At 35.8% G+C, this 15,753-nt stretch overlaps 1 pseudogene; it reads right to left on the bottom strand.

The window, feature by feature from the left end:
* LOC136840005 (uncharacterized) overlaps positions 1-10,723 on the bottom strand; it is a 59,730-nt pseudogene extending 49,007 nt beyond the window's left edge.
* Positions 10,724-15,753: the final 5,030 nt, after the last annotated feature.

Below are 15,753 nucleotides of genomic sequence, written 5' to 3'. Positions count from 1 at the left end.
ATTTTGAAGGACGGAATAGAATTCTACGGTTGGAGAGAAATTTAATAATTCCACTTTTCGATTCTTCTCTTCATCACTGATTGACAGATGCCACTTAACTAGTCCCGATAATGAAGAAGATTTCAGTGCTGGTTCCACTCGAACGCTTTTGTATTGGTTCGTTTCTTTTTTTTTTCTTTTTGACCACAGATTCTGTAGAAACGGTTCTTCTTCTTCTTCTTCTTGTTTCCTTGAAACGGTTCTTCTTCTTCTTCTTCTTCTTCTTTTTCTTCTTCTTTTTTCCTTGAAACGGTTCTTCTTCTTCTTGTTTCCTTGAAACGGTTCTTCTTCTTCTTCTTGTTTCCTTGAAACGGTTCTTCTTCTTCTTCTTGTTTCCTTGAAACGGTTCTTCTTCTTCTTCTTGTTTCATTGAAACGGTTCTTCTTCTTGTTTCCTTGAAACGGTTCTCCTTCTTCTTGTTTCTTTGAAACGGTTCTTCTTCTTGTTTCCTTGAAACGGTTCTTCTTCTTGTTTCCTTGAAACGGTTCTCCTTCTTCTTGTTTCTTTGAAACGGTTCTTCTTCTTGTTTCCTTGAAACGGTTCTTCTTCTTGTTTCTTTGTCGGCGAAATATCCAATCATACTTCACTATGAGAGCAAAGTTTTGTAGTTAAACTTAAATGTGGAAAAATAGCATTTATAATCCAGCTGTCAGACCAGCAAAGATTTACGGGGCCAAAGACACGAAAAAATACGTAAAAGAGAGAGAGAGAGAGAGAGAGAGAGAGAGAGAGAGAGAGAGAGAGAGAGAGAGAGAGAGAGAGAAATATTACACTGAATAATATTATGAAAACACTCATGCAAAAGCAGAGAGAGAGAGAGAATAATACGAATGAAATATTACACGGAATAAAAAAATTATGGAAACACTTATGCAAAACCAACTAGAGAGAGAAAAGAAATGTGGCTTTAGAAATAAAACAATACAAAGGTTAATCGGGAATAAACAACCTTTTATGCCTAAATCATTTCCCAGGCACTGACCAAAATCTCTATTCACTTTCCCGACGACCTTTAAGTAACAGTTACTATAACTCCAATACATTTTTATCACCGTGATAACCACAGGTAACACAAAGCGGACTGGCCTCGGCCGCACGGCGCAGGCGCAAATCATCTCCCCGCGCAGAAAAGTGACCTCTGAACAGCCGAAGCTGTGGTTTACGGTGCTTGTTTCTTAACAAATTTGATTCCAACTGCTCTTCCCAAACTCTCGGACGCACGACAATCAACTTAGGATGGTTGTCTATCGAATTCTAAATGCGTGTCTCGAGGGGACATAGTAGTTTGGAATGACATTAGAGAGGGTTCTCAGCGTCCGAGATAGAAGTCTAATCGTTTCGATTCTACCCGTCAGGGTTGAATGAAATCATGCTTGCTTCTCTTCTCTCTCTCTCTCTCTCTCTCTCTCTCTCTCTCTCTTTAGAAGTGTAGTGCAGAATACCACTGCAATACGTCGTAGAGAAATGCAGAAATGCATCAATTGCATTTACTTGTTGCAAGAAGCTGGGTTGAAGGTTTGTTTTCGCAAGTTGGCAATGTTGATTTTTACGACAGCCATGGAATAATTCGATTATCTTTTTTTTTTTCAGGGGCGATGCGTAGAAAGTGAGTGAGTGAGTGGGTGGGTAGATGAGTACAAGCGGGGGTGGGGAAGGGAATTTGTGGGGAGGGGGGAATTCAAACAATCCTCAAAATCTTTCCCCTCAGTAACGACCCGTTTTGAGATTCATGCCGATTTACAATAAATACTTCGTCCTATATGGTATGGGAAACTTCCAAGACGGTGCTCACATACTTAACAGCAACACTTCTTTTAATACCTAATGCTTTTCATTATACATTCTCAAGTTAACCTTGTAGGACGGCGGCTCTTAACCTTCTTATTACCACGCCCCCCCCCCACCCCCCTTCCATCTATGAGTAAAATTCCCTCCCAGATTTAAAAGAAAATAAAAAAAAAAAGAGAAAGAGAAAGAGTGTTTTTATTCTTTTGGGAATGAATTAGTGATACTTGACACTGCTTCTTCTTAGCGACTCTTGTTAAGAGAATAACGAATATAATTAGGGAATTTTTAATTTTTCCCTGGGACTCGCGCCCCCTTTTGAAATTGCTGACGGCCCCCAGGTTGAGAACCACTGTTGTAGGGAATGTCTACTCATTATCTTTAATTCCGCTGCCAAAACATTTCAAGAAATAACTGTAGCACACTCCCTCAAAACAGTGGGAAAAAAAAAATTATTTCATTTAATTTTAACTCACTCTCTCAATTCGTAATCCTTTCACGTAATACCTCTACCAGAACGTAATCAAGAATAACACGAAATGTCTGAACTGTATTTTCAATATTCAGTTTTTCAGCTTCCAGATATTTGTTATTTCGTCTCTTTTGCCAAAAAAAAATAAAATAAAATAAAAAGGAAAAACTAAAAGAATGTGACCTCCTTTTCAGTCCCTTGTTTATCAAAATTTCAGACCCAACAAGAAAAAAAATACACGTATTTTTATTCCACAGAAAATTCCTCGAGAATTGTATTCCGTTGTTTCTCCAGCAATTTATTTCCTTTCGTGAAAAGATCATTATTCAAGTATGTACAAACATAAAGTCTCTTGTCCCGAGAAAATAAAATTCAAACAACATTTCCTACGTAAAATATAATGTGTATTTATATGTTCTTTTGTACTTGGTGTATTATAAGTATGATGCGCGAGTAAAATTACTTGAATTTTGACAGGATAAGTACGATAACTTTTCAGTGAAGGTAAGAATAATACAGCGTGTAGCCTTTTTTTGGAAATCGTATGTTCACAAACAAACACTGACATACACACACATACAGAGAGAGAGAGAGAGAGAGAGAGAGAGAGAGAGAGAGAGAGAGAGAGTCCTAGGCTTGATCTAAATCCACGGAAATACTCAGAGATATTACGAAACATGAATCTCCCTCCATGATATATTATTTACACATTGATTCCACCTGTAATACGAATCTGACCGTCACGTCTTATATGTTATTCTCCAATTCTCTTGCCGTTATCTCAGATTTAATACGACTTATGTTGCTTCTCTCTCTTTTTTTTTCCTTTCTTTCGAAAGGTTTTTTTGGTATTTGGACCTCTGAACTCTGCCAAACCAACTGATTTATGCATTTCTCACCGGTTGTCAATTAGCTCAGTAGCAGATCTCTTTTCTGCTTCTAAACATCAGGCTTACTCTGTATTCCTGATTTATGCATTTCTCTCCCAATTTCTCTAAGCTCTACAACCAAAAGGGCCTGTAATCCTCAACTACATCTAAACACAGCGTAAAAGGTACACTACGATAAATTGAAAAATATCTATATGACATCACGTAACTGCTAGGCATAAAGAATTTAAATTTCTGTTTTTTCCTAATTTCATGTCCCTAAGGGAAATTTGAGCAATATTCAAATTATATCTGACACATATCTGACAAATTGGCAAATATCTTTTCATGCAAGTGAAGAAAGAGAATCAATTTTTAAAAAATGATTCCTTGAGATTCAAGAAAACAATTTTCTCTCTCTCTCTCTCTCTCTCTCTCTCTCTCTCTCTCTCTCTCTCTCTCTCTCTCTCTCTCTCTCTCTCTTCGAAAAACCAGAAGCTGGAACTATCAAAAAAAAAGAATATTGTTGAGGTCACATCCCGGCCCAGAATCCAGAAATATTTTAGGGGCCAGGCTGCAGTGGAAGTTCCATTCCTTTTACCAACATTCTTTTAAAAACTTGGCATTTTTGGTACCCTTTACTGTGTTAATCTGTCCAAGATTTTAACCAAACGTGTAAGGTTTTATTCAGAGATTTTAGCAAAATGTGTTAATGTTCCGTCCAAGATTTTACCAAAATGTGTTAATGTTCTGTTATAAATTTTAACAAAATGTGTTACTGTTCTGTTCAAGATTTTAACAAAATGTGTTAATGTTCTGTCAAAGAGTTGAGCAAAATGTGTCAATGCTCTGTCCAAAATTTTAACAAAATGTGGCAATGTTCTGTCCAAGATTTTAACAAAATGTGTTAATGTCCTGTCCAAGATTCTAACAAAATACCCCAAGAAGATTTCCACAGCCTAAATAGAAGTAGATCCCTTGAAAAAATATTCAATAGGCATATAGTTTCAGACATCATCTAGGCCTAACGTAGGAGAAGGGGGAACCAACAGGGCCTCTCAAAACGCGACGAAGGGATAGGTCAAAGTTCACGAGTTGCAAGGGGAAGGGGTGAGGGGTGAGGGGGGGGGGGGGGAAAAGGTTGCAACTCAGACGAGGTGGCCAGGTAATTTCCAACTTCTGAGCGGTATCTGTGTTGACATCGAGAGCAGTTCGGGACCAATTAGCCAGACAGCTGCTGTGGAGAGGAATGCCCCAAGGGAAGGGGCAGAGAGAGAGAGAGAGAGAGAGAGAGAGAGACTGTGTTCCTATATGAGAGAGAGAGAGAAACTGTCTCTCTGTATGACAGAGAGAGAGAGAGAGAGAGAGAGAGAGAGAGAAAAGACAGTTTCCCTGTATAACAGAGAGAGAGAGAGAGAGAGAGAGACTGTGGTCTCTACGAGAGAGAGAGAGAGAGAGAGAGAGAGAGAGAGAGAGAGAGAGAGAGAGAGAGAGAGAGAGACAGTGTTCGTCTATGATAGGGAGAGGAGAGAGAGAGAGAGAGAGAGAGAGAGAGAGAGAGAGAGAGAGAGAGAGAGACTGTGTCCCTATGAGAGGGAGAGATGAGAGAGAGAGAGAGAGAGAGAGAGAGAGAGAGAGAGAAAAGACAGTTTCCCTGTATAACAGAGAGAGAGAGAAAGAGAGAGAGAAAGAGAGAGAGAGATACCACTCTGGCACGGCACCACGTTGATCAAACTTTGGCGTAAGAGCAATAGGGTTTATGAATGACACAGGATATCTTTGGTTCATCAGAGCTTCCTAGACCTCCATTGATAGATTCAGCCAACATAGAACTGACTCTGTACAAAGTTCGAGGCTGACAGGAAAAGGTTGAAGGGTTTGAGAAAGCTGGACGTTTGAGAAGGCTGAAGGGGTGAGAACGGCTGTCAACCTCAGCAGATGAGTTGTATGAGGGGGAAAATGAGTCGTAAGGTATAGGATCTCGACTTGAAATTGGATGGAGGTAGGAAAAAATGCAGAAGATGCTACGTCTACAACTGTCAAATATAAAATACAAATAGAAATCATTTGTAATTGAAAGGACTTCTGCCCATAAAAGTATTACATTACACCAGACCGAAGTTTTATACATTAAGTAAGCAATACATACATACATACATATATACATACATATATACGTGCATATTTGTGTATATATATATTTGTATATATATAATATATTTATGTTAATATATATACATACAATTACATATAAATATATGCATATAATATATATACATATCTGTATGTGCGTACAATTTTATACATATATATACATATAAAATACACAGTTGCGAGTGCATGCGCATGCATACACTTTCGCATCAGGCCCCGAGCTGGAAACCTATAACCAGTCCACCTTGCCTTTACTTAGCTACAATTGGCCAAATGCAGCTGAGGGAATCGAATTGTGGACCTTATTGTATTACTCGAAGGCTCACGGTACCATGTTACCTCTCTATTGCATCGCCTCGTCTTTTATACTGTCGATACTACAAAGCGTCTGTCCGTACTGCACACACATTATATATATATATATATATATATATATATATATATATTACATACATGTATATACGCATAGCCTATATACTTTATATATATATATATATATATATATATATATATATATATATATATATATATATATATATATATATATATATATATATATATATATATATATATATATATATATATGACTGCAATATATTTGCATTTTTTCCTTTAACTGCTGAGTCAGTCAGTTATGTATGTATGTATGTATGTAATGTATGTATGTGTATATGTACGTATGTTGTGTTCCCTAAAAGATCGTTGTTCCCATCAGATGTAACACGAACAAGATATAATTTATACATGAATTCATAATATGAAAATTTACAATTTAGAATAAGTCATACGAAAAGATCATCAATTACGTTTAATATAATTGAATATCATGACTGGTCATTAAACTTTGCCTTGTAATTGAATTCACAGGTAATAGCATATTCTACCACACCTTATCTTCTGAAAAGGAATATAGATATTCCAGAATGTAGAAAACTGTGATTAAACAGCTATATGTGGATGAAAAAGAAAAGAGAGCATAACAAATCTGGATGATAAAAATATTAATAGTTTAGCAACAGAACAAAAAGATGGCTGGTGTTCCTGCTTACGATTTCACCTATGATGTCATTCACTGACATCTCTCAGTGTTCCTCAGTTCAATCACTGACATCCTTAATGTTCCCACTTCATTCACTGACATTTCTGTTCCCCACTTCATTCACTGACATCTCTCACTGTCCCAACTTCATTCATTGACATCTCTCAATGTTCCCCAGTTCAGTCACTGACATCTCTCAATGTTCCCCCAGTTCATTCACTGACATCCCTGCCCCCCACTTCATTCACTGACATCTCTCAATGTCCCCCACTTCATTCACTGACATCTCTCACTGACCCCCATTTCATTCACTGCTCGTGTGAGCGCAGGAAATTCCGAACACCTTAGTGAATGAGTGATGCAAAGTTTGCAAACTCGACATAGTTTCAGACGAAGGGATTGCTCCTCCTGCAGAATGTTTAAACTCTCTCTCTCTCTCTCTCTCTCTCTCTCTCTCTCTCTCTCTCAAATACTGCGAGGGTTTTTTTTTTTTTTTTTTTTGCTGATATACGATGTTTTATTTACAGAAACTTTTAGTATTTCTTAAAGGAAAGACGGGGGCCATCATTAAGCTTTCGTCAGAGAGAAATCGCTCATGCGGTAAATTATAAAAAAGAAGAAGAAGAAGAAGAAGAAGAAGAAGAAGAAGAAGAAGAAGAAGAAGAAGAAAGAAGAAGAAGAAGGAAAGAAGCTTTCGAATTTAAAACACACGACAAGGTTCCGTAAACAAAAACAAAAAAGTGTAAATAGGAAAAAATAATCAAATTTTAAATGAAAACAGATTTTGATAAAAGTAACACAAAAAGAATATATATATACAAGACAAGGCTTCGTAAAATAATGTAATTAAGATAAATAATCCAAATTGAAATGAGAACAGCAAGTGATACAAGTAACTCCGAAAAGAATATATATATATATAATATATATATATATATATATATATATATATATATATATATATATATATATATATATATATATATATATATATATATATATATATATATATATATGCTATAACATTCTCACGAAAAGGCGTCAGGACCACATTGCCGAAATTATATAACCCGCGTATCCTAAATGGAATTGCACCTTATATCCATTTTGGCTTCGAAATTCCACTGACTCTGCAATGACAGCGCAGGATTTATAAGATAGCGCAAAGCAAGATACGGAAATCTTCAACTTAATGTTGTCGTAGATATGTTAAGTAATTGTTTATCTGGAACAGACTGAACTGAATCTTAGTTTGAACTATTATTATTATTATTATTATTATTATTATTATTATTATTATTATTATTATTATTATTATTATTATTATTATTATTATAAATTAATGGGAAAATAAATCAAATAATGGTTTAACTATAACAGCAGAGGTCAAAGTTCATAGGTCAAAAAAGGCCGGGTAGTTTTTGACAGACTAAAATGAATCTCAATTTGAACTATTATTATTATTATTATTATTATTATTATTATTATTATTATTATTATTATTATTACTTAATGGAAAAATAAATTAAATAATGATTTATCTGTAACAACAAAGGTCAAAGGTCAAATATGGCTGGTTGATGTTGAAATACTGAATCTCACTGAAATATTATCATTATTATAATTATTATTATTATTATTATTATTATTATTATTATTATTATTATTATTATTATTACTTAATTCACTTTCCTCTCCTTCTCTTTTTCTATTAGAAGTCCGACAAAGATTTCCCCAAAGGCTTAAAAAAAACAAAAGGCTTCTTCCTGGTTATTGATAATCAATAACATTCATTTGCATACACAATAACAGTTAATGTTATTAGACCTAATTATTGGCAGGACTCATTATTCAGTCACTTCGATCGTTAATTACCTCTCTCTCTCTCTCTCTCTCTCTCTCTCTCTCTCATGGTAATTCAAGCATGGAAACAGATAGAAGGAATTACCGAAAACATCATGGAACTAAAATTCAAGGAGGTAGATTAATGCCAAAAAACCAGGAAAATTAAGGAAAGCACACAGGACATTAATCCACCACGCACCAGCATCGATAATCAGTCTATTCAATGCGCTACCAGCTCATCTGAGGAACATAACAGGAGAGCGTAGATGTGTTTAAGTCATGACAACATCTAAGATGCATCCCAGACCATCCAAGACTGGAAGATATAAAATATACCGGAAGATGCGTTAGTCTCACACTGAGGGACCTGGGGCAACCTGGAACGAATTGGTGTCTGACAGGTCTCTCTCTCTCTCTCTCTCTCTCTCTCTCTCTCTGCTTTTGTCATGACTTATGTTGTTTATATACGTGTTGTGTTTCTTGTTCTCTCTCTCTCTCTCTCTCTCTCTCTCTCTCTCTCTCTCTCTCTCTCTCTCTCTCTCTCAGCTTTTGTCATGAATGTTCTTTAAATACAGTGGAATTCAAACTGGAATCCGGAAGTAAGTGAATTCCAAGATAATACGGAAACCAAAGTAGAATCCGGAAGTACGTGGGCCCCAAAACAAAGTGGAATCGTAAAATGAGATGGAATCCAAACGGGAGTGGAATCCAACTAAAGCTGATTCCAAAGCAATGTCGAGATGGAACCGGAATTTAACACATCGTGGAACCAAGAAGGAAGTGGATTTCAAAGCAAAGTGGAATCCAAAACTAAATGGAATCCAAAAAAGGAAGTGGAATCCAAAGTGGATTACAAAATAAACATGCAATCCAATTGAAAGAGGAATCCACAAAGAAGTGAATTCAAAACGAAGTACAAACTTTACGAAATGGAATCCAAAACCAAGGAGAATCTAAAAGGATATGGATTCCACAACGTAAACTGAATCCAAACCTAAGTCGGATGCAAAATGATATGGGATAAAAAAATCAAGTTGAATCCAAAATGAAATAGATTCTGCAGCCAAAATAGAACATAAAGAGAAATTGGAATCCAAAAGGAATTGGATTCTATAGCCAAAACAGAATCCAAAGGGAATTGGATTCTACAGCCAAAACAGATTCCAGAAAGAAGTGGAATCCAAAAAGAATTGGATTCTACAGCCAACACAGATTCCAGAAAGAAGTGGAATCCAAATGGAATTGGATTCTACAGCCAAATAGGATATCAAAAGAGAGCGGAATCCAAAAACGAAATAGATCCTGCAGCAAAATAGGATATAAAAAGAAAGTGGAATCCAAAAGGAATTGGATTCCACAGCCGAAACAGAATCCAAAAAGACGAGGAATCCAAAACGATCCTAGTTAAGAAGCTCAAAGCACTCTCGACTCCATATAGCCAACTTTCATTTAAAATCCGAATAAAGGCTACAGAGACTTTCGTGAGGGATAAAATGCACAGGGGGCCATTAAGCCTGGGTGTGGGGGGAGGGTGAGATTTGGTACCCCTAGTTTAACTGGCCCACCCCCTAAGGCTCTTTCTCATCCCCCATGTTTGGGGGGAGGGGGGGAACTCGCAGGCATTTGTGGAATCACTCACCTGGAAGGAAGTGAAGGTTCTCTCTCTCTCTCTCTCTCTCTCTCTCTCTCTCTCTCTCTCTCTCTCTCTCTCTCTCTCATCAAAGATCAGTGTTGTTGTCATGTCAGTCAATTATACAAAATCTCCCAGTCTCTGCCTCTCTATTTCCGTCATCCATGACCTTTGTCGTAAAAATGTCAGGTTATGATATTAAAACTCTCTCTCTCTCTCTCTCTCTCTCTCTCTCTCTCTGCTGTACTACGTCCAATCGGGTTTCGTTAACCTAAATGAAATCTTACCAACGATTATTATTATTATTATTATTATTATTATTATTATTATTATTATTATTATTATTATTATTATTATTATTATTACCTATTTTTCTTTCTATAAATCATTATACTGTAATAAATTTTTTTACTATAAAGTTGCTTTTTTTTTAGACAAATCGATATTTTGAAGAACTTTTATTATCAAACTCTACGTAGAAAAATTCCTTTTGTAAATCTTAAACTTTATTACTTGTTAGTCCAAGGTTCATTTATGGCAAGTAAACAAAAATAACTCAAAATTAACATATACAAAAGAATAAACCCCGCTTAAATAAACATCATTTCCTACAAATAAATATACCAGGTAAAGTCATTGATATCAATAAACTGGTATCTGTGCATAATCGCATTACAAAATGTAGTATATTTTATATATATATATTATATATTTAAAGTTGTAGCTATATATAACATTTACATGTCTAAATAAGTGTTGTGTTCAGTGCTAATTAAGTTGCAAGCGCATAAAATACTTGCACGCAAATATACGCATACAATGAGCTAATAAATGTATACATTCTCCGTTTATATCTTTTATAAAGTAAAATATACTTACCTTCGTTAACCTGTGACACTGAACACTTAATGTAACACTTTTAGCAATAAAAAGTATTCCAGTACTTAACACCGACCTTATAAACTTTTCTTATCAAGTACATCCATTCGATAATTCATTCTACCTTTAATGCACTTTTCAGTCTTCAGTCTCGACGTAGAATTTAACGAATTGATAAATAAATTTAAAATTAAAATTTCACATCTTGAATGAGTTGGCGTAGCGTGAAACGTGGGTATTGGAAGCCCGCAGAGTTTCAACGAACGTCCGACCTCCACGGCGGACGAACGACTACTAAAACGTTTATAGGCTACGCTCTCTCATCATCGAGGCAGTTGCCGCCGTAGGATGGTTTTCATTACTAGGAATCCTATGACGGATGATTAAATTAATAAACGAATGACTAAACATAATTTAAGTATTGTCTGAGTGCCCATAATTCTGACGCAATGTCTATTTCGTATTGATTACAATCCGAACTTCTTTCACACTAGGCCTACTGGTCACTGCAGGACGATAATAAGTTCTTATGAATACTCTAATAATTAATTAAATACTATGACGGTTGGTTAAATAGGTAAATTAATGACTGAATATAAGCTAAGTATTGTCTGCGTGCTAACAATTCGTTCGTCAAGTGCCTGTTTTATGATAATTAAAATACGCGGACGCACGTCACAATAGGCCTACTTGTGAAGACAAAAATATAATAAGCCATTATTAAAGGTTTAAATTAATAATTAAGGTTTCACCAGAGCTCTAAGATATGCTATGCTATGAATACTGATTTTGAATGGATCTTTCGACAGACTATTGATCTAAGCACTGAGCTTATGACAATGCTTGTATAGGTCTAGGTGATTCTGGATTGACAGCAGATACATAAGTTTTATTTGTTAATTTTTTGTACATGAGACTGACAAGTGTAATAACGGTGTTGCCCTCCTTGTATTTGCACGAGGGGTGAGGATGCTAGCCCCAGGCCTTACTACTGACGTTTTAACGAAACTAACATAAAAAAATAATAAATTAAAAGCTACGAAGACCATCTATAGGTAATTCTGACCAGCTCAGGTCAACCTCACGATTTGGACCTCAAGAGCTTAAGGGCGACCTTTGACACAGAAAGATAACTGACCCTGAGTACCCAAGGTCGACCTTTGACCATAAGTACAGAAAGATAACTGACCTTTGATGGGGGAAGGGGAGATTTCCTCGTTGAGATAAACGGAACATTGGACGAAATAGCGCCTCCCGGAAAGAGACCGTAGTGCCACCTAGAGGAGGAGAAAAACAGAAAATTAAATTGCATTATTTCCATTGCTTTTCAATCATAAATACCGCCATTACCTAAGAGAAATCACAACAAACAATAAAGAATATTCAAATAAAAGTCTTAATTACTTTAAATCTAGTTTGGTTCTGGGAGTTAAAACAGTTTTTATGATTCAATATTTTTGATGCTTTCTCTAATACTGGTTATTTTGTATTCTGCATTTCCTAAAACATTTATCAAATTCATACCGTGCTAACACATTCCTTAATACAAAATAAAACGCAGTTTAAGACATTAAAGAAAAAAAGTTAATAAAATCCTCGATTATTAAACTCAACACAAGGGGGGAAGTTCACCAGGTAAGCCTCTTATGTCGAAAATAAAGGCGGATTATCCTGCACGCAAGTCTGGGTAAAATAGACGAGTTACCGATACATTACTTCCGTTTTCTATCTGGCTGTTTAATTATTATCATTCAAGGTTGTGCTTTTTTATGAGATTGCGTGTATGTGCGTATGTGCAAGTGAAGATAATTACAGGTATGAATGAAAATGTCAAGGAACCGGCTCACGAAAGGCTACTGGTCTTAGTTTTCTCCAAATTCTATTGCTAGTTATTTATTCAATTTTATTGCAAGTTGTGTAAAAGATTAGGGCGGGTACGTAATTGTAAAAATCGGTTTAATCTAGCAAGAAATAGGCCTCAGTGTCTTTACTAAATGATTTTTCAAGCACCAAGGACAAAAATGCTTTCGTTTTAAATATATCTATGGGTGTGTGGAAGGCTAAAGCATATAGTTAACAAAGTCAAAGTGAAAACTAAAGATTTATCAGGATTTTTCTGTTGCAAAATTCGCCCTTGTTTGCATCATGTTCTTGTACTTTTTGACTGATATACTGTTCTTTTCTATATCTTCGATTTCTGTAAGTTACCTTTTGGTCTAATGCAGCTTTCCTTATCCAACGTTGCTATGTCGGACTAGGCCTAGTCTCTCAACTCTAAACTTTGTCCAGTATCCATTTTTTCAACACCACCTTCTTCACCTTGTTGGTTGATACTTAGACTTTTCCTCTTATTCTACGATTTCTGACAGCTGCCTGTTCATCTTGTGCATCTCTCCTTGTCCACTTTGCTATTTCGGACATAGGCCTAGCCTCTCAACTCTAAACTTTGTCTAGAGTATCCATTTATTCCATATCTCCCTCTTCACCTTGTTGGCTGACTTCTAGATTTCCCCATCTTTTCAAGAAGTCTATATAGACCAATCGTTCAGGACTTCTAGAACTCAAAAGCTCGTTTCTTTCTTCAGTCACCCTTGTATATCACTTCAGCACCTTTGTAGTCTTCCCAAGATGTCACATCAAACTTCCGATTCATTTTGATTGGCTTCTTTCAGTAGTTTATACTTTCCCTCGTGGATTCTGCTTACTGATTGGCTTGATTTTTCTTTATAATCCTTCCCAACTAAATCATTTGTTAGGTTCTGTTTCTATTTTTTCTATATTCTTTCTCTTAGTTCTATCAATTTCAATTTGGTGTGTAGCTTTCTACATTCTATTAGGCAGGATTCACGTGATAAAATGGTGCTTTCATTTTTGTATGTTTTATAGATATCCATTCTCCTTGGCATGCCAACTGTGCTTCAGATTGTCCTTTATGTTACCAACACCTTTCTTGGATTATCAATCGTTTTGTTTAATACCCTTAATCCCTGTCCCTAACTACATTTCAGTGTTGCATAGGCCTTTACAAAATCTTCCCATCCAATCCTCAAGACCAACTCTCTTCCACCATGACCATTTGTAGTTGTCTGTGACTGCCACCTTTGTACACAAATGTACTCTTACCTTGACAATAATTTCATCACATCCCAACTCCTTACCATCATCCACAAAATAACTGAACCTTTTTTTTATGTTCTTAATTCAATCTACAGGTTCCTTCCATTTCCTGATTATTTGAAGGCTGATGAAACTAAGTGATTACATTTGTAGAAATTATGACTTACAAAACAGGAGCTCTGTGATTGCTCTTTATGCATCGTATTTGTTAACGTCAAGGATTTAAACTTCTGGCAAAGAACTTACCTTTTCTCACAAGTTAGGTATATTAATGAAGGCTTTATGTACATTTCTGCATAGCATTGCCAATAAAAGTTCAGACACCAATAATATTAATCTTAATAAGCCCTTTTAATGGAATAATCTACTACATTATAAGCAATATTCACATAAAAATGATTTGAAGTTTGCTATCCTGAACATTTTGGTACATTATTTGTTACATTCAATGCACAGTACTGCATTTGGTCCTATGATTCACCTACAGCATCAACATAGTCACCATTTAACTGGGCCTTCTACTTTTCCTTTTTGGTTTCCATACTCTTAATTTAACCTACAACTATCTCCAATTCTCTCCTCTCCATTCCACTCTTAAAACACTTCTAAGATGTCTTCCTGATTCAAGTGGTGGCATTACGTCAGCTCCACACAACAGCTCTTACAGACCTCCATTTCAGTAATCCTTTGTAGTTTCCTCGATTAAAAAATAGGGTTTAGTTTAAAAATTCATCTCAAATTCTTCAATCATTTTCTTCAGTCTAGAGCTTCTCTTGATATACCACTGCTTGCTCAATGACTCTTTCTGATTAGCTATGTACAGTTGTTGTATTTCCATCTAACTGCCTGTTCTGATATAAAGTAAAATACCTTAAGATCCACAAATATTTGCTACATCTTCCACTTCATACATATGGTACTTGTCACATAGACAGCCTCACTGTAATGGCTACAGTTGTCAATACATATAAAGAATTTTTCTTACACTTTCCTCCAACACATTCTCAATGTTTTCAGAGCGTGCTTCAACAATTTAAGTCCTCTATACTTCTCACATTATAATGTACCATCTTTCCTTGTAAATTAATCTTGTAATACTCACTTGCGTTACTCTGGTCCTTCCTTCCTCCTTACGATGGTTCAGTATACTCAAGTCAACTCTCCATTTTCATTTTCTGGAGAGTTAAGTATTGCCTCAGTTATTCTTTCATTCAGACACAATTTCTCTAACATTATATCTTACTTTGGCTATTTCCCAGCTTTTCTATGCTGTATAGACTCATCCAAAGTGTTTTTTCTCCACTAGGCTATGCCAAGGCTTGGATTCCATTCCTCCATCTTAGCAGCCCTCATGAAAGGTAAATTTTAAACGATTAAGTACAGAAAACTTCGAGAATTCTACATTCAGGTAGTGAATATCATGTACAGATTAAGATAATACGGCTGGTTGACCTTCAAATTAATTATTTCCTCACAATATCAGTGGGATTATGAAGCCCGATACATATAGTGACTGACTGGGTTAACCTTTTATTGCGGTAGTTTTACTTCTTTCATGCTTAATGAATTAACTTGTTGACTCTGAAACCTGCATCTGTGATTACCAACTGGCTGTGGCTGCAAATCATCAATGAAATCAACTAATATCATGCTATTGCATACCCCCTGGCTGCAAAATTGCAAAGATAAGGCAACTAACATATGGTGTTTATGCATATAACTTCTGGGGAACCAGTACACTGCAGCTCTTGACATCAATGTTAATCAGAAGATACTGTTTCATCAATACACATCAGTTTTCCGATTAAAAAGTATAATAATTTCTTTTATCATCGACCATTATTAAGAAAGTCAACCAGACCAGTAAACATTTCTGTGAGTGAAGACACACAATTCTGGGTGAAACTAACATACATACTGTAAA

This window comes from Macrobrachium rosenbergii, chromosome 7, assembly GCF_040412425.1.
Source record: "Macrobrachium rosenbergii isolate ZJJX-2024 chromosome 7, ASM4041242v1, whole genome shotgun sequence".
Classification (NCBI taxonomy): domain Eukaryota; kingdom Metazoa; phylum Arthropoda; class Malacostraca; order Decapoda; family Palaemonidae; genus Macrobrachium; species Macrobrachium rosenbergii.
Note: the sequence above shows the minus strand (reverse complement) of the source record. Positions and strands in the feature narration are given on the sequence as shown.